We start from the raw sequence: 25,927 nt of genomic DNA on the forward strand, positions 1-25,927 counted from the left end.
CTTTAAAATTGGACTTTTAAACATTTGAGGGATTACTGAAAATTTAGAAAGACATAACTGTAACTCTAAAGGTTTGGACTGGGTGGAATGGTCCCTTTTAATGTGAAGAATCTGAGGTTTTCTGCTATTAGCTAGAAGGAACATGCTTAAATGCATAACTATAGGAAGTTTTGTTTTTAGTCACGGAAATCACAAAAAATTATTTTTCTAGTGACTCCTGTTCTTTTCATTAAGTACATCCTAGTGTCCCTGAAATTCTGTGGTGCGTTTTAGATTTGGAAATTGTGTGATGTGACAATACGAATGGCAGATTTTGTAGCTGCTCACATCTTGTGTTCATTTTAATTTGAAATGTTGGCTGCAGAAGAGCATTGTGTCAGAATCGTTTATGTGAATTAAAATGGTGCATTGGTATGTTAACAGTAAGCATTATTTGAAGTATCTCTGAGTTTACATGTAGGCATTATATTTGTTTAGGCACTGATTGATTTTAACAATTTCAGTGATCAAAAGGGAGAATGTGGGCTGAACTATAAAGTAATAGATTCCCCCAGCTGTATAATTTAATTCATCAGAAAAGGTAGACACATAAAGTTAAAAAAGCTGCTTCAAAATACTGACCTGTTCTTTGTGGCTATTAGGACTTGCAGGAATGAGTTTTAGCCAGGCCTCAGTGGCTGTCCGGTGATTGAGGTGGAATGAAGGCAGTGAGAGTGGGGATGAAGTGGAAGAGGGGCCAGATTGAAGATATTGGTGAATTGGGGGGATTTGGTAACTCTGGATGTGGGTATTGGGGTGGTGAGAAAGAGGACAAGGATGAGTTGTGGGTTTCTTGGCTTGGGTGACTCAGGAGGTGATGTGGTCACTTGCCAAGAAAGGGAATATAGAAGAAAAATGAGATTTGGGAGGGAGGATAAGTTCAGACAACCTCTTGACTCCAGGCAGTCAATAAATAATGAATGAATGAATCTGGGTATAGTTTTTTTGAGCTGTCTGTAGGGCATCAGAGTTTCCCAGGCTTGTCCATAAGATAGAGGAGGTAGACCTGATCTGGGGAGAGAGCTTTGGGATTTGTTGAAGCCATGGGAGGAGGAGGAGGACCCAGTGGCATTTAAATGATAAGCAGAGAAGAAGGGTGTGTCCCCAGAGATAAAAGTGAGTGGCTAGAGAGGTGGGAAGAAAGCCAGGGGAGTGGTGTCCTGGGAGCCCAGGGAGGAGTCAGCCTCAGGAACAGGGGCTTGGTCAGTAGGACAGGTGTAGCATACAGAAAAACCAGGGAGCCAGGGACTGAAGTTGAGCCAGTAGGAGTCTTTGGAGACCTTGAGGAGCTCCTCTTCAGTGAACTGGAGGGGCAGTCTGACTGCGGAGGGAGGAAGAGTGAATAGCTGTGGAGGAGACAGGAAAGTGAGTGCAGACTGCTCTCCAAGGTTTGGCTGGAAAGGAAAGGACTGTGCTGTAAAATGAGGCCATGGAATAGAGGGAGTCGTTGGCATGTTGTCATCATTTTTATTTTTATTTTTTTAAAGATTTTATTTATTTATTTGACAGAGAGACACAGCGAGAGATGGAACACAGCAGGGGGAGTGGGAGAGGGAGAAGCAGGCTTCCCGCGGAGCAGGGAGCCCGATGCGGGGCTCGATCCCAGGACCCTGGGATCATGACCTGAGCCGAAGGCAGACGCCTAACGACTGAGCCACCCAGGTGCCCCTGTTGTCATCATTTTTAAATGAGACACTTGAGTAGAAAGAAAGTGGTTGGGGATTAGAGGATATAGGTGAGGGACAAGGGTTCCTTGAAGGAGATGGCTGTCTTGGCCGCGGAAGGGATGGTGTTTGGACCGGAAGTGGGGGAGGAGTGCTTAGAAAGAAGATGGCTCCTCTTGGAGAAGAGGGGAAGGGTTAAATCTGGGAAACACATACATGATCTAGGTGGTGGTGACTAGGAATTTGAGTCGTGGCAGATGCGCACTGATCGAGCAAGTGGGTATGCATGTGCGTGCGTGCGGGTGTGTGGAGAGAAAGCCAGAGGCACGGAGATAGAAAAATAAACTAGCAGGAGAGTGGTGAGTCTGGTAGGTCTTGTGGGTCTGGAGGACAAGGTGACGCTGTGGGTGGAGCAGATGGGGAAGGACACACCTGTGGGTGTGGTGAAAGGCTGGAAAAGGAAGCAGGCTCTCAAAGGGCCTTGCTTACCAGGCTGAGATCTTTGGATTTTATTTTCTGGGTAAGGGGAGTCATGTAAGGAGAAGTAATGAGGTCAGATCGATGATTTTGCAGCGGATAGCAGTTTACGGCAGAGTTTGGACAGAGACAGGGATATTGTTTGGGAGGCTATTGAAGTAACCTGGGTGAAGGTCATTAGGGCTTGAAATGGAGCAGTTGCGTTGGGAGAGGTGAGGATTCCTGAAGTTGACTAGGTAGATGGGCATCTGTTTGACCAGGTGGGGAGAGAGGGGAGGAAGTAGGTATGTGTATGGGGTGGCTGCGGACGGTACTGCCCTTGTGGAACTAGGAGGAAGATAAGCCAGTCTAGCGAAGTGGCACAGTTCAATTTCAGGACATTTTCAGAACATTTGTGTGGCATCCAGTTGGCAACTAGAATGAGGGGTCTGAAGCTCAGGAAAGAGATCTCTGCAAGAGACCGATTTGGAAGCATGAGATCATCATCCTTGATTTGGAAGTGGTTAAATTTTATTTGAAGGAACAGGAGAAAAATAAATCTTGATGTGGATATGGACTATAAAAAGTCAACTTCTCAGACCATTTCAGTATATTATTAACTTTCTTAGAATGAAGTCTTTGATGACCAGAATGTGGATATGCCTCCCAAATAGCTCAAAAATTAATGACAAAAAGATGTTAGAAAATAAATTGAAGAAAGTTTCGATATAAATGTTTTTATCTTGATAGTTTTTTTCCTATTAGGTTGAAATCTCTTTTTTAATCCTTGTTTATTTTTGATAAGAGATTTGAGAAAACTGATGGGAACCAGCTGGTTGTACTTTTGCAATGTCTTTGAAGATGAAATATACTCTCTTGAGTGTGCTATCACGGCATTTTATTCCCCAGGTTTGGCACCAGTGGATACCTAATAATCAGATACTCTAACGCAGTGTCCAGAGATGGATTTAAAAAACAAAACAAAACACTAAAGTGGTTTTCAGGAATTCGCTAAATACTTGTTTGTAGAGCCTTACTTTGGATCTGCCATAAAATACACATTTTTCTGTTTTCCTTCCCAAAATGTAGGAGCAAGTAATACTGCTGATCTGTGGAAATGTTAACTAAAGAGAAGTTGTCCTTATTTTTTTAAGTTTTATTTATTTTCTATTTATTTATATATTTTTAAAAGATTTTATTTATTTATTTGACAGAGACAGCAAGAGAGGGAACACAAGCAGGGGGAGTGGGAGAGGGAGAAGCAGGCTTCTTGCCAAACAGGGAGCCCAATGCGGGGCTGGATCCCAGGACCCGGGGATCATGACCTGAGCTGAAGGCAGATGCTTAACGACTGAGCCACCCAGGCGCCCTTAAGTTTTATTTTTATTTATGTAGTCTGTATACCCAGCATGGGGCTCAAAGTCATGACCTGGAAATCAAGAGTCTCCATCTCTTACAACTGAGCCAGCCAGGCATTTCCACCCCCCCTTTTTTGGGGGGGGAAGTAAAATTTTTAGATCCTTTGGAAGTTGGAGCCATGTGGTGGGTGCTTCAGAATTTGTATAGAGCTGTGGGTGGTCCAGGTTCTCCCTTAACACCCCCTGCCTCTCGGTTCTGAACTGCCTGCCCTACACTTTGATGTAGTGCTGTAAAGAGTCCTGCTTTTATGGTATCAACAAACATTTACTTTTTCAAAGATTGTATTTATTGAGAGAAAGAGCATGCACACGTGAACGGGGGAAGGGGCAGAGGGAGAGGGAGGGAGAGAATCTCAAGCAAGCTCCGTACTGAGTGCTGAGCCTTATAGGTATACAGTAGTTCACAATACAGTAATTATGTAAAAGTAGTGTGAATGCCTTTATAGCGGACCATCCAACTTTATTTATTTTTAAGATTTTATTTGAGAGACTGTGAGTGGGCGTGCATGCGCCTGCACATGTGTAGGGGGAGGGGCAGAGAAAGGGGGCGGAGAGAACATCCCAAGTGGACTCTGCACTGAGTGCCCAGCCAGTCTCAGGGCTCAGTCTCACCACACCAAGATCATGACCTGAGCCGAAACCAAGAGTCGCACACTTGACCAACTGAGCCACCCAGGTGCCCCTGACCATCCAACTTTAAAGATAACACTTTGTGGATGTGGTTGAAGCCCCTGGGTCTTCCTGGCCCCATTTTCTCTCCCGTTCCCTATCTCTCCAGTTCTTTTTTTTTTTTTTTAAAGATTTTATTTATTTATTTATTTATTGGAGAGCGAGAGGGCGAGAGAGAGAGAAACAGCATGAGAGGGGAGAGGGTCAGGGGGGAAGCAGGCTCCCCACTGAGCAGGGAGCCGGATGCGGGACTGGATCCCAGGACTCCGGATCATGACCTGAGCCGAAGGCAGACGCTTAACCAACTGAGCCACCCAGGCGCCTCCAGTTCTTTTTTTTTTTTTTTTTATCATTGCCATCCATGTATTTAATACTTTTATTACTGGTGTCTATGTAAATATTAATCATCAATAGTTAGTGTTACTTTACATGTTTTTTTAAAACTTGTGGGTGTGGTGTCATTGCATGTTTTCTTCTGTAGCTCCCTTCTATTCAGCTTTGTTGTTGAGATTCTTGCTATTCCAGTTCATTCTAAGTGCTGAACACTATAGTGTGTCCATTTTATGTTGATGGACATTTTATATTTCCTCCCATTTTCCCCTATTACAAATGACATTGCAATATACTCCTTTTTTTTTTTTTTTAAAGATTTTATTTATTTGACAGAGAGAGACACAGTGAGAGAGGAGAGGGAGAAACAGGCCTCCTGCCGAGCAGGGAGCCCGACGCGGGGCTCGATCCCAGGACCCCAGGACCATGACCTGAGCCGAAGGCAGACGCTTAACCGACTGAGCCACTCAGGCACCCCTGCAATGCACTTCTTTATGTGTCTCCTTCAAGTGTGTGTGAGACTTTCTGTAGGTTGTAATCCCAGGAATGGAATTGCTTAGTCATAGAGAAGGGAATGTGTATCTTCATGTTGGTTGGGCAGGTTCTTCAGTTCCATCTTTGAATTGGACAGCTTGAGGATTTAATTATTTATTTTTAAAAAATATATTTATTTGACAGAGACACAGCAAGCGAGGGAACACAAGCAGGGGGAGTGGGAGAGGGAGAAGCAGGCTTCCCGCTGAGCAGGGAGCCCGACTTGGGGCTCGATCCCAGGACCCTGGGATCATGACCTGAGCCGAAGGCAAACGCTTAACGACTGAGCCACCCAGGCACCCGAGGATTTAATTATTTTTAACTTGTATGTTAGTATTTTCTTGAAACCGTAATGGACCTATGGAAATGTGTGGTTTGGGGAAAATTTGGAATACAGAATAGGTCATATTTATTATGTGTTAATTTATAATTTTAGTGATTTGTGTACAGTTCCATTTAAATGATAATGGTTTTATATCTTCACCTAGGATCACAATGAAAGCCTATAAAAAAAGAAATTACTAAACTGTATTTCTTTCGTTATCTGTGCTCACCTGAAGTTACACAGTGTGGCTTGGTGGGGGGGTTAAACATTTTTATTGAGGTGTAATTGACATGTATTAGTTTCAGGTGTACAACGTAATGATTCAGTATCTGTATATGTTCCAAAATGATCATCAAATCATCTTGTTACAGAATTTTTTTTCTTGTCATGAGAACATAAGGGCTTAAGTACCTTAACTGCTAACTCTCTGAGCTATTTTCAAGTATGTGCCACAGTGTTAGTAATTTTGGCCCAATGCTGTACTGCAAATCTCTTCTGCAGTCCTCATTCTATCTCAGAGTGATCAAGCAGAATGGAATGAATGAAGAATGGCATAAATCCTGATGGGGATCTTTTTGAAGTAACCTGGCATGCTCCCTTTGGGTGAAAGAGGGTTCTGTTTTCTTAACATAGTCTTCCTCAAGCTGCCTGGGTTTGGTTTGTGGTTTCCAAGAGACTTGTTGGACTGGCTTTACGCTGATACTAATCAGTTTCTTCATATTTCCTCCATGGCTTTTTAAAAATTAATTAAAAAATTCTTTTGACAAGTTGGTGGGGAGGGACGGGTGGAGAGGGAGAGAGAATCCCAAGCAGGAGCCAGACAAGGGGCTTGATCTCACAACCCTGAGATCATGACCTGAGCTGAAATCAGGAGTTGGACACAAGCGACTGAGCCACCCAGCCACCCCTTCCCGCATGGCTTTTTAAAGAACTTCTGTATAGCTCTCTTTTCAGTCAGATCCAAAAACCATTTGCTATTATAGTTTAGTTGTTTCTCCAAACATTTATTTCCTTCTGGCAGGAATCAGTAAGAGAACTACTTCACATGGACCTTGGCTACAAGTTCTGCCATGTGTCATGTCCTTAGTGGAAGTAGGAGGAAGATAAACAGGTAAGAGAGGGAGAACAGTGTTGTCTGTGTCTCTGTCTGACAAATTCTTTAAAAAAAATTTCTTTTTTTCTTTTTTTGGCATAGCACAAATTTACTAACCAAAGGGATGATCCTAATTAAATCAACACTTTGAAATAGATGCATGTAAAGATAAAGATAAATTGAACACAGTAATGAAAAAAAAAAGCAGTATGGAGATTTGCTCATTGAACTGAGCTTGTTCATCCTCACAGCTAATTCCTGTCCAAAATGATGATGGAATTTTTACTCTACTTTTTCATAGACCTGAGTACAGGTGACATTATTCATGACACATTCCACCACTAACTTCCCATTTTCCAATTTTCCTGTGATTGTGCTTTCCTTCCCATCCCATTCCTGATGTTGAACCAACGCGCCCGCATCTGTGAAGTTGCAGACAGTCTGAGTTTTTCTGCCATCAGCTGTAGTTTCTTCAAACCTCTCTCCCAGGTTACATGAAAACTGTGTTGTTTTCAAAGTGCTCTCAGTTTTTATGGTGAGGTTTTTGCCGTCAGAAGAGATGGTCCAATCTGGTTTGGCCATTGCACCCACTTTTCGCAGAGCCATTCCCACTCCTGCTTCCTTCATGTATTCGTCAAAGCCTTTGCTTTCCACTGAGCGCCATCTTCCTACCAGCTGCTGAATGGTGGCCATGGTGGGCGCGGGCCGGCGGGCCTAGCGAGCGGAGCAGAGTGGGGTGTGGGGAGCGTGGCTTCCGACCCGCCGGCGCCCAGGGCTGCTTTATCTAAAAAAATTTCTTTATGTTTATCTACAACATGACTTGATATCCACAGTGAACTGATTATTACAGTCAAGCTAATTAACATGTCATTTCCTCATGACCATTATTTTTGTAATGAGGGCAACCTGAAATCTGTTGTAGCATATTTCCTGTGTTTAGTATAATATTAACTATAGTCATGCCTGTACATTAGCTCTCTAGACTTAACTCATCTACAGAACTGAAACTTTGTACCCTTTGACCAACAAACATTAGCTATTGTTACAGTATTCAATACACAGATATTCACAAAATTTTTTAATTGGAAACTGCATGTATAGTTTAAATACAAGAATAGAAAAAAAACCCAAAGGATTTATCTCTCTGGGTGTTAGGATAATCTCATTTGACTTCTGTGTTTTTCTTTCTCCTGTAATTGTCGTTTTTCTTTTGTAATAGAAAAAAATTTGCGTATGATTTTATTCTGGTGTCTGTGGGTAAAAACACCCAGAGGTTCCTGGCAGGTTAATCCTAAAAAGGGCAATTTGATTTTTTACTTTATCTTAGAGTTTCATTTGTTCCTCTTGATTGACTAATTATTTAAATAAAGTTAAGATTCACTGTGGCATGCATACACTTGTGTCCAAAATACTCTTTTTTACAGTGGCAATTTCCTAAGGGTGTCCTTCAAATTGCATATAGTTTGTTAATCTTATTGTGGTATTTTGTTTTTCTTAACTGTAGTTTCCTGTTCTTTGGATTTTTTGCATGTCGACATTACTGAAAATAAATATTTTGCTTTGCAGGGTTAGTAAGCCAGACAGAGTAGGTGTTGCTAATTCAAGGAAATAGCCTAAGCCATCATCAGTTAAAATTGCATAAAAAGCCAGGTGTACCTTGATTAGAGGTTTCTAAGGTAGAAAGCCAGGAATATTCTAAATTCCCGGTGCCCGTGCTGTTAAAAAACTGTTCTGCAGTGAAGGTGGGGAGAGCGAAAGAGTCCATGAGTGGGTCAGGAGGAGTGAGGGCCAGCGAACCACACCTGCAGTGCCCACAGCTGGAGCTTAAACTTCTCAGCAGTGTTGTGTGTTCTCTTCGCAAATGTTTTAAGTAAGCCCACCTCAGGTATATATGCCATATTGATCCCGATGACCTTCGGTGCACCTCGGCGTGCCCAGAGGTTTGTATGGACCCCCCGGTATGAGAAGCATGGCCTCGACAGCTTGGGTTTTTTCTTAAGGAATCAGGTGGGAATTGTTGATGGTTTGCATGCTTTGAGGGAGCTTCTAGGTTTATTCTACTAATATCAAATGCCGGGTGGGCTGAGAATTTTTGAGGATTGGGCTGAAAGAGATTGAAGGAAATTGGACAGAGAATTATGGCAAACCCATAAAGTGATGAGTATGTGCTATATTGATCAGTTGGTACTGTATTAAGTGCTTTATTACATTACCTCAGTTGATTATCGTCCCAGCAACCCTGTGAGATAGGCCTTGTTATCCACTTTCATTTACAGGACAGTACATTACAGATGAAGTTAGCCTTTCTTTAAAAAAATTTTTCATTTTGAAAGTTTTTATGTGCTTTAGGTATAGGTTTTATTAAGTGAAATCTCTTAACAAAAAAAGGAAAAAATATTTTGTTCCTGAGGTTAGAACGGAGCATATTTTATCTTCAGACACAGAATCTTCATCTTTATTTATGTAGATATTTGAATTTTGAAAATTGAGGTATAACTAGAATAAGTAAAATGTGGAAATCTTAACTGCATAGCTTAATAAGGTTCTCTTTCTCTCACTTTCTTGCCCACCCCCGCTCAAAATACAGTACATTTCTGGACCCCAAAAGGTTCTTTTGTGTCCATGCCCCCCCTTTTTTCCCCAAGTATATGTGCTGCTAAAGTGAGCACTTTTGTATCCATTCCTAATCAGTAATCTTTTCACCTTTCGGCTTGAACCACTATTCTGATTTTGGTTACTATAAATGAACTTTGCTGCATCTTGAACTTCATATAAATGAAATAGTACGTACTCTTTCTGCAGCTGGCATCTTTTGCCCGGTGTAACGTCCTGTGATTCACCCACACGTGATTTATCATTCATCAAACATAAATGAAGCCCATATTTGTTTTATTCACAGGGTTAATTGTTTTTTGGTCCTTCTAGGAGTATAAAACAGAGTAAGTGGGAAATAAGTACAGATTTCAAGAGTGCTGTATGAGGGGCGCCTGGGTGGCTCAGGTGGTTAAGCGACTGCCTTTGGCTCAGGTCATGATTCTGGAGTCCCGGGATCGAGTCCCACATTGGGCTCCCTGCTCAGCGGGGGGTCTGCTTCTCCCTCTGACCCTCTTCCCTCTCGTGCTCTCTCTCATTCTCTCTCTCAAATAAATAAATAAAATCTTTAAAAAAAAAATCTTAAAAAAAAAAAAGAGTGCTGTATGAGGTACCCAGGAGAAATGCATATGACTGGCCATGATCTAGAAAGTGCAGAGGAAAAGTCTTGATACGCTGGTACCAGGCTTTGTGTAGAAGAAGGAATGAGACCGGTACTTTGAAAAGTGCCTGGACCTCAGACACGTGGGTGCCAGAGGTTGGGTAGGGGTGGGGTGGAGTCCGTGCTCCCCATAGATACTTGTGTTTGACGCATGCGCAAGTTGGATGGCAGGCATAAACTTGGCGCCCAGACCTGGACCAGGTCAAGGCGGTGCTTTCTTGAATGTCTGGCCATGAAGCCTTTGAGATATTTACCACTTTGGAAAGATTCATCGGGCAGTGGTATGGCATTGCAGGGATGTCAGCCGTATAGCACTCAGGGTCAGGAGGAAGAGGTGGGCTGGAGAAAACACAAAACTGGTTGTAGCTGTGGGAGTGGACCAAGGCTTCTGGCTAGAGCCCTGGAGTAGTGGGGTTCACCAAGGGTCGGTGTCAGGATTGCTCGTAAGACTCTTGGAAATGTACTGGGTGGGGCTGCCTAGGAGCTTTGATCAGTGCTTCTGGGGTCACGGCAGCCGCTTGAATTTTTGAAAACGCCTGTTTATTCTAATGTGCTTTCCCTCCCATGCGGCAGGGGGCAGTCAGTGAGGGAAGTGGGTCTTGGGCTCCCCTCTAGGACACACGCCCATCCCACGGGCAGGAGAGTCAGAAGACCGAAATCTTGCTATCTGGATAGGCAAGAGAGCAGTGTTCAGTTGTCCCAAGGGGCTCGTTTCTAAAGTGGTCATGGCGTCCCTGCTTAAACACTGCCCGAACAGGCAGCTTGCCAGCTTCCCAGGCAGCCGTTTTGGGACCAGTTTGAAGATCAGCAAAAGCTTTTCAGTGGAATAAGCCAAACCGTCTCCGTGGATAGCTGTCCCAGAGTGGGCCTTGCAAGGAGCCCAGGCTAGTCTACCTTACATGTGATGCCCCTTATGGTTATGACGACGGTTTTCACAACTGCCCAGTTTCTCTTTCCCGTGCTCCCCAGGGCTTACTACTCTGTGTAGCTTTTGTTGTGATCCTCTTTAAAATGTTCCTCTTTCCACTATTGCTTTTCAAATAAGACATTCCCCAAATTAGGCATTTTGACCAGCGCTAAATAGAGAGGGACCATTTATTCCTCTCTCGTTATATAGATAAGATACTTAAGCATTTTTTGAGGTGGAGTGGAGGGATCACAAGTGTAGACCTTATATATACCTTTAATTCATCTTGGATTCATTCTCTTCTTTGAGCCTATGGATCTTAACTTTGGTCTGGCCCACCCTCCCTGATCCTCTGCAAGCAGAAGAGGAAGCAGAGCCTCAGAGCCCTGCTGAGGAAGCCTTGCCTTGATGTCCCCATCTCATGACTCCCGTAATGTGTTCAGTTCTAATCTGACAGATAAGATCAAATTCGAATATATTTTTTAAAGATTTTATTTACTTATTTGAGAGAGAGTGAGTGAGAGAGCACAAGCAGGGGGAGCAGCAGAGGGAGAGGGAGAAGCAGACTCCCCACAGAGCAGAGAGCCCAGTGTGGGGCTTGATCCCAGGACCCTGAGATCATAACCTGAGCTGAAGGCAGATGCTTAGCTGACTGAACCACCCAGGCGCCCCTCAAATATTTAATCAATACTTGACTCATGAATTGTCCTCAGTTGCCAAAATAAAATTGCCTTTGCACTCGAGGAGATGTTTACTAGGAAAGGAGTTTTAGGGGGTCTTGCCTTTTCCTGAAACTTAAAGAAGCAGTTGTACTAAACTTGCACTGAAGTTTTGGATTTGTTTTGGATGTTTCCTATTGATTTTGTTTTGGATGTTTCCAATTGATTCTTACACACATTTGCTTACAGTGTATCACACTCTTTGGAAAGTCCCTGCCCTGAATATTTACTTTAGTCACACTGTCCTATAAATTATATGATTTGGGCATGTAAGGTTTTATGGCTTGATTTTTGCCCCCCCTTTTTTATTTTTTATTTACCCCCCCTTTTCTTAAAGATTTTTTATTTACTTATTTGACACAGAGAGAGCATAAGCAGGGGGAGCTACGAGGGAGAGGGAGAAGCAGGCTCCCCACTGAGCCAGGAGCCCAATGTGGGGCTCGATCCCAGGACCCTGGGATCATGACCTGAGCCGAAGGCAGACGCTTAACCATCTGAGCCACCCAGGTGCCCCAAAATATTATTTTAAGCTGTCCTTTAATGTTTAATTGTGGACTTGATGATTGTTATGTATAAATTGTCAAACCTTTTTTTTTTTTTAAGATTTTGGTTTTAAGTAATCTCTACCCAGTGTGGGCTTGAACTCATAACCCTGAGACCAAGAGTCGCGTGTACCACCTACTGAACCAGCCAGAGGTCCCCAAGTATTCTTTCTGAATTATTGGAAGTGCTAAGGCAGCAGCTTGAAATTTATAACACACTAGTTGGTGGTTAGATATTAGATTATCCTGCTTTTCAGTGTATCGGCAATTGCCTTTTTGCATAGGGCTGAAGAGGGGTGGTATTGGAGTTACAGAGTAAAGAGCTGAGGTGCTAATGGCAAAATAAACATTGTAATCCTAAGGTTTCTTGAATAATGTAATTTTCCAAATAGATGACATATTTTTGTTTTGCTTTGTAGAACCAGGTCTGTGACTTCTTTAAAAGCATTGTTTTTAAACTTTCTGTATCTTTCAGTGTATGTCATAAGCAGAGTGCTTGCTTCGTGGCAGGTGTATTTTTTTTTTTTTTTTTAAACATACTCCCGGACCAAGACTTTACAGGCATTATATCTGTTTTGTAGAAGAAACAGATTAATTTATTTGCCCAGCCAGTGCTTGCACAGACCTCAGATTTGGGGACTTCTTTTCATTTAGGGTTGTCTTTTGCTCCCTTTTAACTTTAGGAGAGTTCCTGTGAATATGTGATGGGATTATGTCAGGTTCACCGACAGTAATCACATACTTCCTATCTAATGGCTTAGTCCTTGGAAAACTATTTCAGTATATAATTCTCAGCGTAATTCTCTCTAAAGTCTTGGTATCTTCAGTAACCAGTCAGTAGCGTATCTATGGAATGATGTCTGAGGATGATGACCGTGGATTCCCAACTCAGGGCTGCTCTCAAGGATCACCAAGTCGGTAGAGAGCAGTTGTTAGTGGTGCTCCTCTGGATCAAGAGCAAATTCCTTTTGGAGAAGGGTATTATTGCTCTAGTGTCAGATTTGCCAGTTCTCCCTCCGTTTTCTCCATTCTCACTCCCACTAAAATCAATTTAGTAGCGCTGGGAGGAGTAATTTCTACCTTGGCACAATAATCTGGCCACTAGTCTAATATATATACACACACACACACACACTCTTAAGATTCTATTTTTTGACAGAGAGAGACACTAAGAGAGGGAACAAGCAGGAGGAGTGGGAGAGGGAAAAGCAGGCTTCCCGATGAGCAGGGAGCCCGATGTGGGGCTCGATCCCAGGACCCTGGGATCATGACCTGAGCCAAAGGCAGACGCTTAATGACTGAGCCACCCAGTTGCCCCCCAAGATTTTATTTTAAAGTAATCTCTACACCCGGTGTGGGGCTTGAACCCACAACCCTGAGATCAAGAGTCACATGCTCCACTGATGGAGCCAGCCAGGTGCTCCTGGAATGTAAGATTCTTCATTAGATATAAACTTAGAGGTGGCATAATGGGAATGAGTAGGCTCCAGGTACTAATGGGGACAGGGTTTTTTCCTGGGTCTGAGAATACTATGAACTTAGATCTTGGGGACGTTTGTATACATTGTGAGTATACTAAAACCACTGACTTGTATGCCTCACAGGGGTGAATTTTATGGTATGTGAGTTACATCTAAGTAACTGTGTAAAAAAGAGATCTTATTAATGAATTTTTAGTGCAAAGAAGATTCCAGAATGCTTGTGATTTCCTGCCTGCCTTTTTCCATTCTCCAGATCTCCCAAAGTAGTTGAAATGAAAGATAAAGAACATTAAACACTCTTATCTTCTGGTGGTGGGGAAATGCTGAGTGGCCCTGAATTTGTGCAGTGAAAGTTGTTTACACAAGCCTGCGTCTGTAAGCCCAGAGATAAGAAAAATTAGGCTGCAGGCTCATTCAGGCAAAAAAGTGATCAGAGAATCACGCAAACGTGCCTGATGGAAAATCTGGCATTTCCTGATATTGGTCCTTTAGTTTATGGACCATTCCAGGTTGTCAACAAAGTAGTTGTCTAAAGTAAAATTCTGACACATGCTACAATGTGGATGAACCTTAAAGACATTAAGCTCAGTCACAAAAGGACAAATGTAGGATTCCACTTACGAGAGCTGCCTAGAGTAGTCCGATTCATAGAGCTAAAGTGGAATGGTGGTTGTCAGAGGCTGAGGGAGAGGAAAATGGGGAGATGTTGTTGAACAGATATAGAGTTTCAGTCAGGGAAGGTGAAAACATTCTGGAGATGGATGTTGGGAATGGTTGCACAACTGTGTGAATTGTACTTAATGCCAATGAACTATACACTTAAAAATAGGTAAAACGTGGGGATCCTGGCCGGTTCAGTCAGTAGAGCATGTGACTCTTGATCTCAGGGTCATGAGTTCAAGCTCCATGTTGGGTGTAGAACTTACTTAAAAATATATATATATAACAGGGGCACCTGGGTGGCACAGCTGGTTCAGCTGACTCTTGGTTTTGGCTTAGGTCGTGCTCGCAGGGTCGTGAGACTGAGCCCTGCGTCAGGCTCCACGCACCACATAGAATCTGCTTGAGATTCTCTCCTCTTCTCCCTCTGCCCCTCCTGCTCATGCTCTCTCTCTCAAATAAATAAATAAATCTTTACCCATTTTTAATGGTTTTTTTTTTTAAAGTGTTAAATTCTATGTTATATATATTTAAACACACACAAAAAAGAACTCTGTTAAGAGTAAAATCACTGGAGGGACCCCTGGGTGGCCCAGTTGGTTGAGCCTCCATCTTTTGATCTCGGCTCAGGTTTTGATCTCAGGGTTGTGAGTTCAAGCCTGGTGTCGGACTCCACGCTGGGCATAGAGCCTACTTAAAAAAAAAAAAAAAAAGTAAAATCACTCTAAGGGGTGGGACACAGGGTCTGGATTCTTTACCAGAGTGGGCACTGGTTTCAATGGCCTAGTTTCTGCTACTGTCCTGAGTGTGTGTGAGGAACAAACCAGATGCTCAGTGAGGTCTCCAACTGCTGTACCTTCCTTCTGATCTTCCACCTGTCCTTCGTGGACCATCTCCTGTGTCCCAGAAATTGAGCTCTGCACTGGAGAAAGATGAAAGTGTGCCCCAAGGCATTGAGAATCCTGAGGGAGGTTGGGAGAGATGCATGTGCTTTTTAAAAGTGTCATATTGCATAGTGCTCATCTGTGGTGTAGTGAGTGTGGGTGGCACTATTTAGGTAGTGTTTGGGGGGGGGTGTGACCGTGAAATGTCTGGAAACCGAATTTAAAGTACTAAAATCAATACATGGCTGAAATTTGATACTCACAGATGCACTCTTTAAAAAGACAGTGCCTGTAAAAGAGTAAGAGTTGTTTATAGCCTGAAAATTCTTCACAGAAAGAAAGAAAGCCTCATGGTGCCAGAGGAGCTAGGAACTTTCTGTGAGGAGCCACCAGCATGAGGATGAGGCAAACGATCTGGTGGCTCCTGTTTCCTGAGGCAACAGAAAGCAAACACACAGCTAGCTGGTTCCTCAAGGAACTGATGGACTGGCCAGGGAAGGACACAGAATACAAACAGGAGACAAAACGTGTTTACAGAGTGTCCTGTAACAAAATACCATAGACGAGGTGGCATATAAACCACAGGAGTTTACTTCTCACAGTTCTAGAGTCTTGGAAGTCCAGGACCAGGGGCCCGGCAGACTGGGGGATCTGGTGGGGGCCTGCTTCCTGGCTCACAGCAGCATTTTGCTGTGTCCTCACGTGGTGGGGGAGGGGGTGAAGGAGCTCTCTGGAGTCCCTTTTCTGAGGGTTCTAATCCCTCAGGACCTGATCACCTCCCACAGGCCCCTGCCACCAAATACCATCTCCCTGGGGATTAGCACTTCAACATACAAATTTTGGGAGGATGCAAACATTCCGTTGTAGCACAGAGTAATATGTAAGTAATTGAAAATAACAGATTATGAAAGGGAAGCCTGAAAGTCCGATGGGTCAGTGACCACGAGCTTGGACAGTCTGGTTTCAGAACACATTTTAGACATGTTAATGTTTTTAGGGAGAGCTTATTCTCAGAGGCAGTGTTCATCTGTTAAATAAATTCTTTACTGGGGGAGGAGGTGAGGGAGGGTGGTGGAGAGGTGAAGTGAAGCAAGGATGTGATATTTTTGGAACAGTTTGAAATACAAAGTAATTTCCTGATAAGATTAGTTTCTCCTAAGTTAAACCCCAACTGTGGTCACTCTCTCAGTAATGAAGTAGTCAAAGCAAAGTGGACAAGCTTAGAAAAACTGGGTCCCTAGCTCTTGTGCTGAATTCTGAGACTGTGTCCTAAGCCCACTTGAAATTCACTTTAGGATAAGGGAGGGATCAGTTTTTGTGGAGTACCTTATTTTGATTTGATTTGTTTGCGAATTTTACAGTAAATCAGTCTGTTTTCCCTGTCCCTTTTCCACATTGGTGGTGGTGGAGGGGAACGTTGCACCTATTTGAAATAGAGCAAATATATTTTTTTTATTTTGCAAATTTGAAAGAAAATGTAGAAGAATGCTAAGGATTAAGAATTATTAACATTGTTTCTGGAAGCAAATCCTGCCCCCTCCCCCCCCCGAAAAGGGACACTAGAAAATAATAACACTAAAAGCGATATTTCTTTCTACTTCCTAATTTCATTATCATTCACCAGTTACATTAAGAAGCTGTTGTAATAGGCATTTATTTGTTGATTTATTTTTAAAGATTTTATTCATTTGACAGAGACAGAGAGCACAAGCAGGGGGAGCCGCAGAGGGAGACAGAGAAGCGGAGTCCCTGCTAAGCAGGGAGCCCAACACGGGGCCCCAAACCCAGGACCCTGAGATCATGACCTGAGCCAACGGCAGATGCTTAACTGACTGAGTCACCCAGGCACCCCTGTAATAGGCATTTAAAAGGAAATTATTAAAGAGCTGTCTCATTGTGTTTAAGGGTATGAACACAGAAGTTTATGTTGGCTTGTATTATAAGAAAAGTGTTGTCTAAACCTGGCTAGGTGCTGTTAGGAACAAATGCAACTTTGTATTTCATAAGTAAGGTTACCACTAGGTCATTAATCTGATTTCTCTACCTTTAAGGAGTAGGTCATACATCTTTTCTTATTTTAAATAGGTGGTGAAACTGTCATTTGTTTTATCTTTTAAATGCAGGGAAATTTCTTTTTAAAGTAAATTTTCCCCAGTGACTAAGATAATACGTACTCAATGCACAATACTTGGAAGTTAGAAAAAACTGAAGATGTTTCTGGAAAATCTCTTCCTTTCAGGCAGTCTGTTTCAGGATAACTTTTGGTTGTTTTGAGGAAGCTTCATCCCTGCTGGTTTGCTTTTATCCAGACTAGCCATCCTTTCTGCTTTGTATGACACATTTGTGGACAACTTGTTAGAGACCCCACTGTCCTTTTCCTACCTCCTCTCTGGTCTCTTGAATGTGGAGGATTTGGGAGGCAGTCACCTAGCCTCACCCCATCAGCTTCCTGTCTTTTTCATGGGTGCACAAGGAGCTTTACTTAGCATTTTTTTTTTTTTTTAAGATTTTATTTATTTGACAGAGAGCGAGACAGCGAGAGAGGGGACACAAGCAGGGGGAGTGGGAGAGGGAGAAGCAGGCTTCCCGCGGAGCGGGGAGACCGATGTGAGGCTCGATCCCAGGACCCTGGGATCCTGACCTGAGCGGAAGGCAGACGCTTAATGACTGAGCCACCCAGGCGCCCCTTACTTTGCATTTGTTAAACATTAAAGCAGTAAGGATGCCTGACTGGCTTAGTCGCTGGAGCATGCTACTCTTGGTCTCAGGGTTGTGAGTTTGAGCCCCACATTGGGTGTAGAGATTACTTAAAAATCTTAAAAAAACAAAAACAAAAATTAAAGTCAACAGAACATACTGCAGCAACCCTCTGCTTGTGAACATCTGTTCTTAGGGTTTGTTTCTAAGTCTGGGGCTTGGCAATCGGAAGGCTTTCTGTATAGGGGAAGAGCCCTCCTGTGGGAGACCATTGGGTTCAGATTCTGGCCCCACTACTCAGTGGAATTGTAGCCATGACAGACAGGTTCAACTCGGTTTCTCCTGTGCAAGGGTAATAACGTTTCTTAGATAAAATTATACACGATTTACCGGATGCATAGCAGGCTTTCAGAAAGTGTTCTCTCAGGGTGCCTGGGTGGCTCAGTAGGTTGAGCGTCTGCCTTTGGCTCGGGTCGTGGTCCCGGAGTCATGGGATCGAGCCCCACGTTGGGAATCCCTGCTCGGCGGGGAGTCTGCTTCTCCCTCTGCCCCTCACCCCACTTGTGCTCTCTTTCTCTCCCTCAAATAAATAAATAAATAAAATATTTTTTTAAAAAAGTGTTCTCTCTATTGATGTTATGCCCAGCAAAATCTGTTTCTTTCATTCAGAAATGTTTGTTGAATACCGGACACCAAAACGGGGGAAGAAATACCCCTGTCCATGGGGAGCTCAGATTCTTATGGAGGAGGCAGTAATAAGATAAATGCCTAATATATATGATACTTTAAGTAGTGGTGGGTTCTAAGGAGAAAAGAGTAAAAAAGCATGGAAGAGAGAGAGAGAGTGTGTGTGTGTGTGTTGTGGGAGAGGAAGTATGGAGTTACTTAACCTGTAATGTAGCTGCATGTTGTTTCCATGTGTAATGGGTCTTTATGCTCCAATTGGAGGCCAAAACTTGCCCCTTTCTGGAAGTGGAACTTCTTTGCTGTTCCTGGCATGGTTCTGGGAGGAGGTGGGTTCTGATCTTGCCTGGCTGGGAATGCAGGCTCCAGTAACAAAGGGTTTGAGAGGTATGTGTACGTGTGGTCTTTGGTTATATCACGGAAAGTGCTTGGAATAGTGTCAAGCATTCAATAAATTTTAGCTCTTATATGTTAATGCTGTTTAGCTCTTCTCTGTCTTTTGTTATAAAACTGAAAAGTTTTAAATAGAAACCAGAGGGGCCACTTTCTTGGAAAAATTTCCCAGTGTTAGGAAGCAGTAAGTATGTAGGTGTCACATTTGGAGCACAGACATAATGTGGACCCTCCTTCCCCCAGTTTCCCACACTGGTCACTTCTTTTTCCAGATCTCTCATCTTCTCTTTTTTCCCCTCTTGAACCCCTGCGGCCATTTGGAGAAATAGATTTTAAGGCAGGAACCATGGTTAATGTATGTAACAAAGACCATCTTGTGTTACTATCTATTGAAACAGTAGGCAGAAGGAAGAAACACATTCTCAAAGCATAGTCAGGTTTCTGAAAATGTACTTGGATAAAGAGAAGAGGATAAAAAGTCTAGTAAAGGTGTGGTGCATGCTGATTGATGGAAAAACAAAAACAGCACTTTTTCTAAGCTTGAGCCATATCTTATTGAACGGCTAAATACGAGATTTGGAAAATAACAGAAATCCATTCAGGGATGTGAGCTTATTCTGTGTGATCTATACCTTCAATTTCTCATTTCTCAGTGATGCTTTTTAGTTTGAGGAATATGGATTCTGTTACTGGTATTAAAAATTAATACTTAAAAAACTTTATTGAAGGCTACTGCTAATTATTTCAGTTCTTTATACATTATGTTTGCCCTAGTTTAATAATGGTCACTAAATCAGTTTTGTTTTTTTAAAGATTTATGAGAGGGAGAGCCTGCATGAGGGGGAGGGCAGAGGGAAAGGGATAAAGGATCTCAGGCAGACTCCCTGCTGTGTGTGGAGCCCCACGCAGAGTGGTATCCCAGGTCCCTGAGATCACGACCTGAGCTGAAACCAAGAGTCAGATACTTAACCGACTGTGCCGCTAAGTCAGTTTTAATAGTAAATAAATGTCTGTTGAAAATATTAGAACTATCGCCCTCCCTAAAAAAAAGAAAAATCAAGAGGCTCAGAATTAAAAGAGACTGGGTTCTTTGTTATCGTATTTTGTGAGCTAAATTATCCTCTAAAATCAGAAAAGCAGTGATGTACAGTAGAAAGTTTAGCATGGCTCTGGGTTAGGATGTCAGCCTCTTTCTCAGCCATTGCATAAAAGTTGAGACTGATCTTTGTCTCTTGTTTTCTCACATGTGAAGTAATTATTACTATCCCAAAAGGTGGTTGTGATGATTAAATGAATTAATATATGTGTAAGTGTCTAACACAAGGTAGATGTTAAAATTAAATATGATTGATTTGGCTTCTGTCAGAGTTTATTCACTCCTGATGTTGACTTTGAGAGCCGTCAGTCAGATTGCCCAGTTGATAAACATTAATTTTTATTTATTTTTTTCCTTTAAAGATTTTATTTATTTGACAGAGAGAGACACAGCGAGAGAGGGAACACAAGCAGGGGGAGGGGGAGAGGGAGAAGCAGGCTTCCCGCGGAGCAGGGAGCCCGATGCGGGGCTCGATCCCAGGACCTTGGGATCATGACCTGAGCCGAAGGCAGACGCTTAACGACTGAGCCACTCAGGTGCCCCAAAGCATTAATTTTTAATGTTAGATTTTAATTTAATGTTACTGTTAAGCACTGGCTTTTTTAAATTAAAAAAAATTTTTTTATGTTAATTACCATACATTATATCATCAAGGCACTGGCTTTAATAACACTGCTAATAGGGGCATCTGGCTGGCCTAGTTGGTGGAGCATGCAACTCTTGATCTTGGGGGTCGTAAGTTCGAGCCCCGTGTTGGGTGTAGAGATTACTTAAAAAGAAAAATATCTTTAAAAAAAAAATGCTGCTGCTAGGAGTGGTGATGATGATGAAGGTAGGCAGCCTGACACTGTAAAGTGCTTCGTGTGTGTTACCTCGGTTACTCTGAACAGGGACCCTCTGAAGGCAGGTTTTTCTAGGATGATCTTTTTTTGCTGACAAGAAGCAGATTAAGAGATTTAGAAAGTCATGAAAGAAAAATGTTAAGGGATCACTTTTTGTTGGTCTAGAGTACATGAGTCAAAAAGTCACGGGAGGTTGTTGATAACAGTTGGCAGTAAGAACTTTCTTTTGGAAGTAGTTCAGTGTTTGGCGGGACAGAAGCCAGGCCTTGGCTCTGCGTGGGACTGCGACACCTAACCACGCTTAAAGCACACGGTATTGGGCTTTTCGAAGGCTGATTAGATGGCATCCCAAAGGTCTGGGGTAGTTGCATAGTCTTCCTGAAAATTCCCAGAAAGTGTCTGCTTTTGCTTTCTTCTCCATTGATCTGTCCACCTGGGAAATAAGTGGCTTACCGCTGGTTATTATTAGTTCGCACAGAGTTGAGAGCCCAGCCTGTAATCTCTGTTTTGCAGGGAAGGAAGTAGGCTGGAAAAGTATAGCAGACAGTTTGGTCTCCAGACGCTCCGGGCAGGCCCGAGACGGTCATGATGTGTACGTGTTCTTCTTCAGGGTACCTGATGTTGGGGTTCTCTGGGCCCCTGGGAACTTGTGGTGAACCAGCAGTTGGCCGTCGTGACACTTGGCAATTTAGAACTTTGGATACACCCAATACCCTAGTTACCTGGAAAGGAAAATTCTAAGTTCTAGAATGCAACATTAGTTTTTCTCCTTATGTTTGTGCTTATGAACGTCTTTGAATGCTGATCTTTTAGTGAATACAGAGAGAAGTTGATTTAACAGTGTTGTTTTGTTTTTTTTTAAAGATTTTATTTATTTATTTGAGACAGAGAGAATGAGAGACAGCATGAGAGGGAGGAGGGTCAGAGGGAGAAGCAGACTCCCTGCCGAGCAGGGAACCCGATGCGGGACTCGATCCAGGGACTCCAGGATCATGACCTGAGCCGAAGGCAGTCGCTTAACCAACTGAGCCACCCAGGCGCCCCTGATTTAACAGTGTTTTAAAAGAGACCTAACAAACCAATATAAGCACCTTGATTGGATCAACAGCATCTCTAAAAGGTCTTTCTGGAACAGATGGGGAACTCTTAATATGGAATGGATGTTAAGTTCTTACCGATTTTCTTAGGTATGATAAAGGTGTTTTGATTATGTAGGAGAAGGGCCTTATTCAGAGATTCATGCTTAAGGGTGTAAAGGGGAGAGTGTCCTTATGTTGGCAGTTTATTTTTAAAGATTTTATTTATTTGACAGAGTAAGCGAGAGAGGGAATGACTATAAGCAGGGGGAGAGGGAGAAGTGTGCTTCCCGCTGAGGAGGGAGCCCGACTTGGGGCTCGATCCCAGGACCCTGGGACCATGACCTGAGCCGAAGGCAGACGCTTAACCACTGAGCCACCCAGGCTCCCCAATGTTGGCAGTTTAGAAATAGTTCTGCAAAAATAAGTGAAGCGCTCTTCCGCCTGCTGCTTCACCAAGCTCCTCAGGGGCAGGGTCTAGCTTTGGGAAGATTCAAGGCACCTTGCACAGGGCACTCCTTAATCTGTTCAATGAATGGGGGAAAAATGTGAATAGCACAACCACTTGAAGGTACTAGCAGCCACCATTTCAAAGTGAGCTGTTAGGTTTTCCTTGCAGACTTACTGACTGGCAGGAGTCCAGGAATGAGGGGGCAGTCGGTCTGGTTCCTCATGGGTATTTTCAGGAAATTGGGCTGAGTTTGTAACAGGTCTGAAAAGGGAGGGGCAGGGCACTGGGTGGTCCCGTCCAGATCTCCAAGACTGATGTATTTTTGCAGAAAATAAGCAGGTGCCACTGTGTGTAGTGAAAGCTGAGCTTTCTGGAACTTCCCATTCTATTCTTCGGAATTTGGTTTACTCTCAGGCTGGGCTGGTAGTCAGAGAGGTTTTAAGAGGCTGGTGGGTAGGCTTGGCGCTGCTCTCAGGTTTTGAAGTGTTGTTTAAGCTGTTCTTGGGTGGTATGGGAAGGGAGGGAAAACTTACCAGTTTGTGCTAATTTATTGCCTATTGCTCATAAGTGTTTTACCTTGTTCAGTGTTGTCTCAAGAAATGCAATGAGAATAACAGCTATAGACAACTTTCTTCCCTAATTGCTAAGCAAATACCGTGTTTAGGCAGAGAATGGAATTGGTTACAGAATGCTGATTGTTTATTTTCTGTTTGGGGTGGAAGAGATGAGGCATAAAGGAAGGAAACCATTTTCTTGATATATAAATTTGAAATTTTGTTCGTTTCTTCCTTTTTTTTTCTTTCTAATGACACATTCAGTGGTTAACTGAAACAGCCTTCTAAAAATACCCGTTAGCAGCACAGAAAGTATTTTCTCTTTGTCTAAAATTAGCTGATTTGAGCTCTGTAGTCTGGTTTCCTAAATCCTTCCATTAGGTGCTCTAGCCGCTTCTCTAGTTTTATGAGCTCTGGGTAACATGTTTGGGGAAGCAAACTAGGAATGACTTTATCTTTGACAAAAGAATTTACAAATATCTGAGGCTGGTTCCAGTTTAGATCTCACCTCTTCCAGGAAGCCTTCCCAAGCTGTTTCTGTCCTGTGCTCTCCTTTTCTTTTTTCTTTTTTTTAAAAGATTTTATTTATTTATTTATTTATTTGAGAGAGAGAATGAGATAGAGAGAGCATGAGAGGGGGGAGGGTCAGAGGGAGAAGCAGACTCCCTGCTGAGCAGGGAGCCCGATGCGGGACTCAATCCCGGGACTCCAGGATCATGACCTGAGCCGAAGGCAGTCGCTTAACCAACTGAGCCACCCAGGCACCCGAGATTTTATTTATTTTTTAGAGAGAGTGAGTTGAGAGAGAGAGCACGCGCACACAAGCTGCAGGGGGATGGGGGGGTGGGGGGCTGGAGGCAGAGGGAGAAGCAGACTCCCCGCTGAGCAGGACCCTTGGATCATGACCTGAACCAAAGGCAGACACACTCAACCGACTGAGCCACCCAGGCGCCCCTGTGCTCTCTTTTTTCTGTCACCTGTCTTCCTCGATAGCCCCGCTTTCCACGTCCCACCCCTGTCCTGAAGGGCATAACCTGTGCCCTGCTCACTGTTCTATCCCAGTGATTCACACGACTGTTTGCTGAATATTTAGGCGCTTAACAAATATTTGTCCAATGTCAGAATTGGTCCATTTACTGAGCAGAAAGAAAGGGAGATATTATTTGGTGGTGGTGTTGACAAAGAGACCTGTCGCTTCACGGGAAATTAAGGAAGTGGGAGCTGAAGAGAAAGCAAGAGAGAAACTAGTTGAGTTGGGAGCAGCCCTGAAATGTTGATGAGGTCAGGGTGTGGTGGTAGAAAGAAGCCCACTGCCTAGTGGCCAGGCTGATGGGAACACCTCCATACCCACGTTTCCTCTGCCTGAGCCCTAGATGGCACTGGACACTTCTAAGGTGTGTTTATGTTTCTAAAATACTATGTGCTTTCGAAAAATGTGGTTTACCTGCCTCAGGTGGGAAACAACATTGATTTTGTGAAAGTTAGGTATACTTAGCAGTTTGCATTTGTCAATTTCTGAAAATGTTTTTTAGTTATTTGGAGTGTGTGTGCTTTCTCTTCCAAATCCCTTGAAAGAAGGGGGGGGGGGGTCCTAGCTTCTCTTTTAGACTCATAGAATTTCTGTCTTAGGAATGTTCCCATTTTACAGTTGTTGTAATATTCAAGGAGGACCACCTGTCATCCCATTTCCCTGCCTGAGTTCTGGATCAGTTAGTTGAGAAGGAAGACCGGAGTAAGGAAGATGGAGACCACAAGTTTACCTTTATTGCTGATAGTAGATGAAGCTGATAATGGAGAATGTGGCCTATTCCTGTGGGCAGGTGGTCTCCCGGAGGCTGACCTCCAGTGCTGGGCTGGGGATAGCCCCGCTACGGGTTCAGAGCAGAATGTTGGCCCCCAAGTGAGGACAGAGGGAGAGGACGACTCTGCATGCACACCCACTTGTCCTTCCAGACCCACTGATCCTGTGCTCCTTCCTTGTGAGGAGGCAGGCTCATGGGTGGAGAGAGGAGGCCTTTTTCTATTAAGATGTAAGAAAATGACACTCGTAGAGGGGATGTCCTTTCCTAAAGTCACACAGCTAGCTGGCAACAGATTTTTCTCCTGGGCTCTAGAGGCCATTGGTATGCATAGAAAGGCCATGGTTTTGGAGCTGGCCAGGCCCCCCTCACATGCTACCTCTGTGACCTTTGTGTTGGTTTACGCATCTACACAGTGGGGTTCATCTTCCTACCACAGGGACTCTTGGGGAGGGTTACAGTCGATTTAACCCATGTTTAATAACCTGGGCTCAATCTCTATTGTCTCCTCATGAGCAGTGCAAAGCTCACCCAGCCTGTCTGCAGCATTTACCAGCCCGCATGTTCTCTCTTTTTAATCCTGGCCTAGAGCCTCAGGAAACTTGGTTATTGGGAGGTGGTTCTCAGCAATATGGGACTTGGAAATTTGAGTATTTTAATTTTGATATTTTGGGAGGGGAAACCGTTGTTCCTAAGGAAGCAAAGTGCTACATTGAAAGAATTTTCCATGTCATACACCCTGTAGACAGGACTTGGGCGTTACACCTGGAATTGATTTTGTAGTAGTCAGGAGTTGAACAGCGTGGCCTGTTTAACCGTGGGGAGCAGATGCCGTTCAATTCCAAATACTCTTACTTCTTTTCTAGGACACTCTTTAAGTGTCTGTTTTCAAGATTTTGTTACACATGTTAGAGGACTATGAAAAAGTTCCTGGGGGCGGGGCGGGTCGGGGGCTAGGTGGAAGGGTGAAAATGGGAAACATTCACATCTTTGTGCAAGGAGGGACCTGGTTCAGAATGGGATGGAGCCCTGTGTCCACGTTTCTTGGGGTGTCCTGGATTAAACCCTCCCGGGGCCCTCCGGGACGCAGCGGCCAGAAGAATGCAGCTCTAAGCAGGCGCACATCCTGTGTTGAGCCCTGTGTGTTGACCTCCTCTCTGTGTCTGCTCCTTGCTTCCCGTCCAGATCTTCAGGTCAGCGAGGTGCAGCTGTGAGGCTGTGTCCACACAGCTTGGACCCACGCACGTTTGCCTCAGACCCTAATGCTCAGACGTTCATTCAGTGACGTTGTTTCTCTTCTTTACGCTTCAAGCCTGCCTTTTGCATTTTGTGCGTTCCCAGCCTCCCCCCCCCCCCCCCCC

At 43.6% G+C, this 25,927-nt stretch overlaps 1 protein-coding gene and 1 pseudogene across 2 annotated transcripts in view; one reads left to right on the plus strand and one right to left on the minus strand.

Annotated features, from left to right (window-relative positions):
* RASSF3 (Ras association domain family member 3) overlaps positions 1 to 25,927 on the plus strand; it is a 67,165-nt gene that overhangs the window by 18,540 nt on the left and 22,698 nt on the right. The gene's annotated exons all lie outside the window — the stretch shown is intronic.
* LOC102747646 (fatty acid-binding protein 5 pseudogene) lies at positions 6,712 to 7,257 on the minus strand (annotated as a pseudogene).

This window comes from Leptonychotes weddellii, chromosome 5 (genome assembly GCF_054177405.1).
Source record: "Leptonychotes weddellii isolate Sample4059 chromosome 5, ASM5417740v2, whole genome shotgun sequence".
Lineage (NCBI taxonomy): Eukaryota > Metazoa > Chordata > Mammalia > Carnivora > Phocidae > Leptonychotes > Leptonychotes weddellii.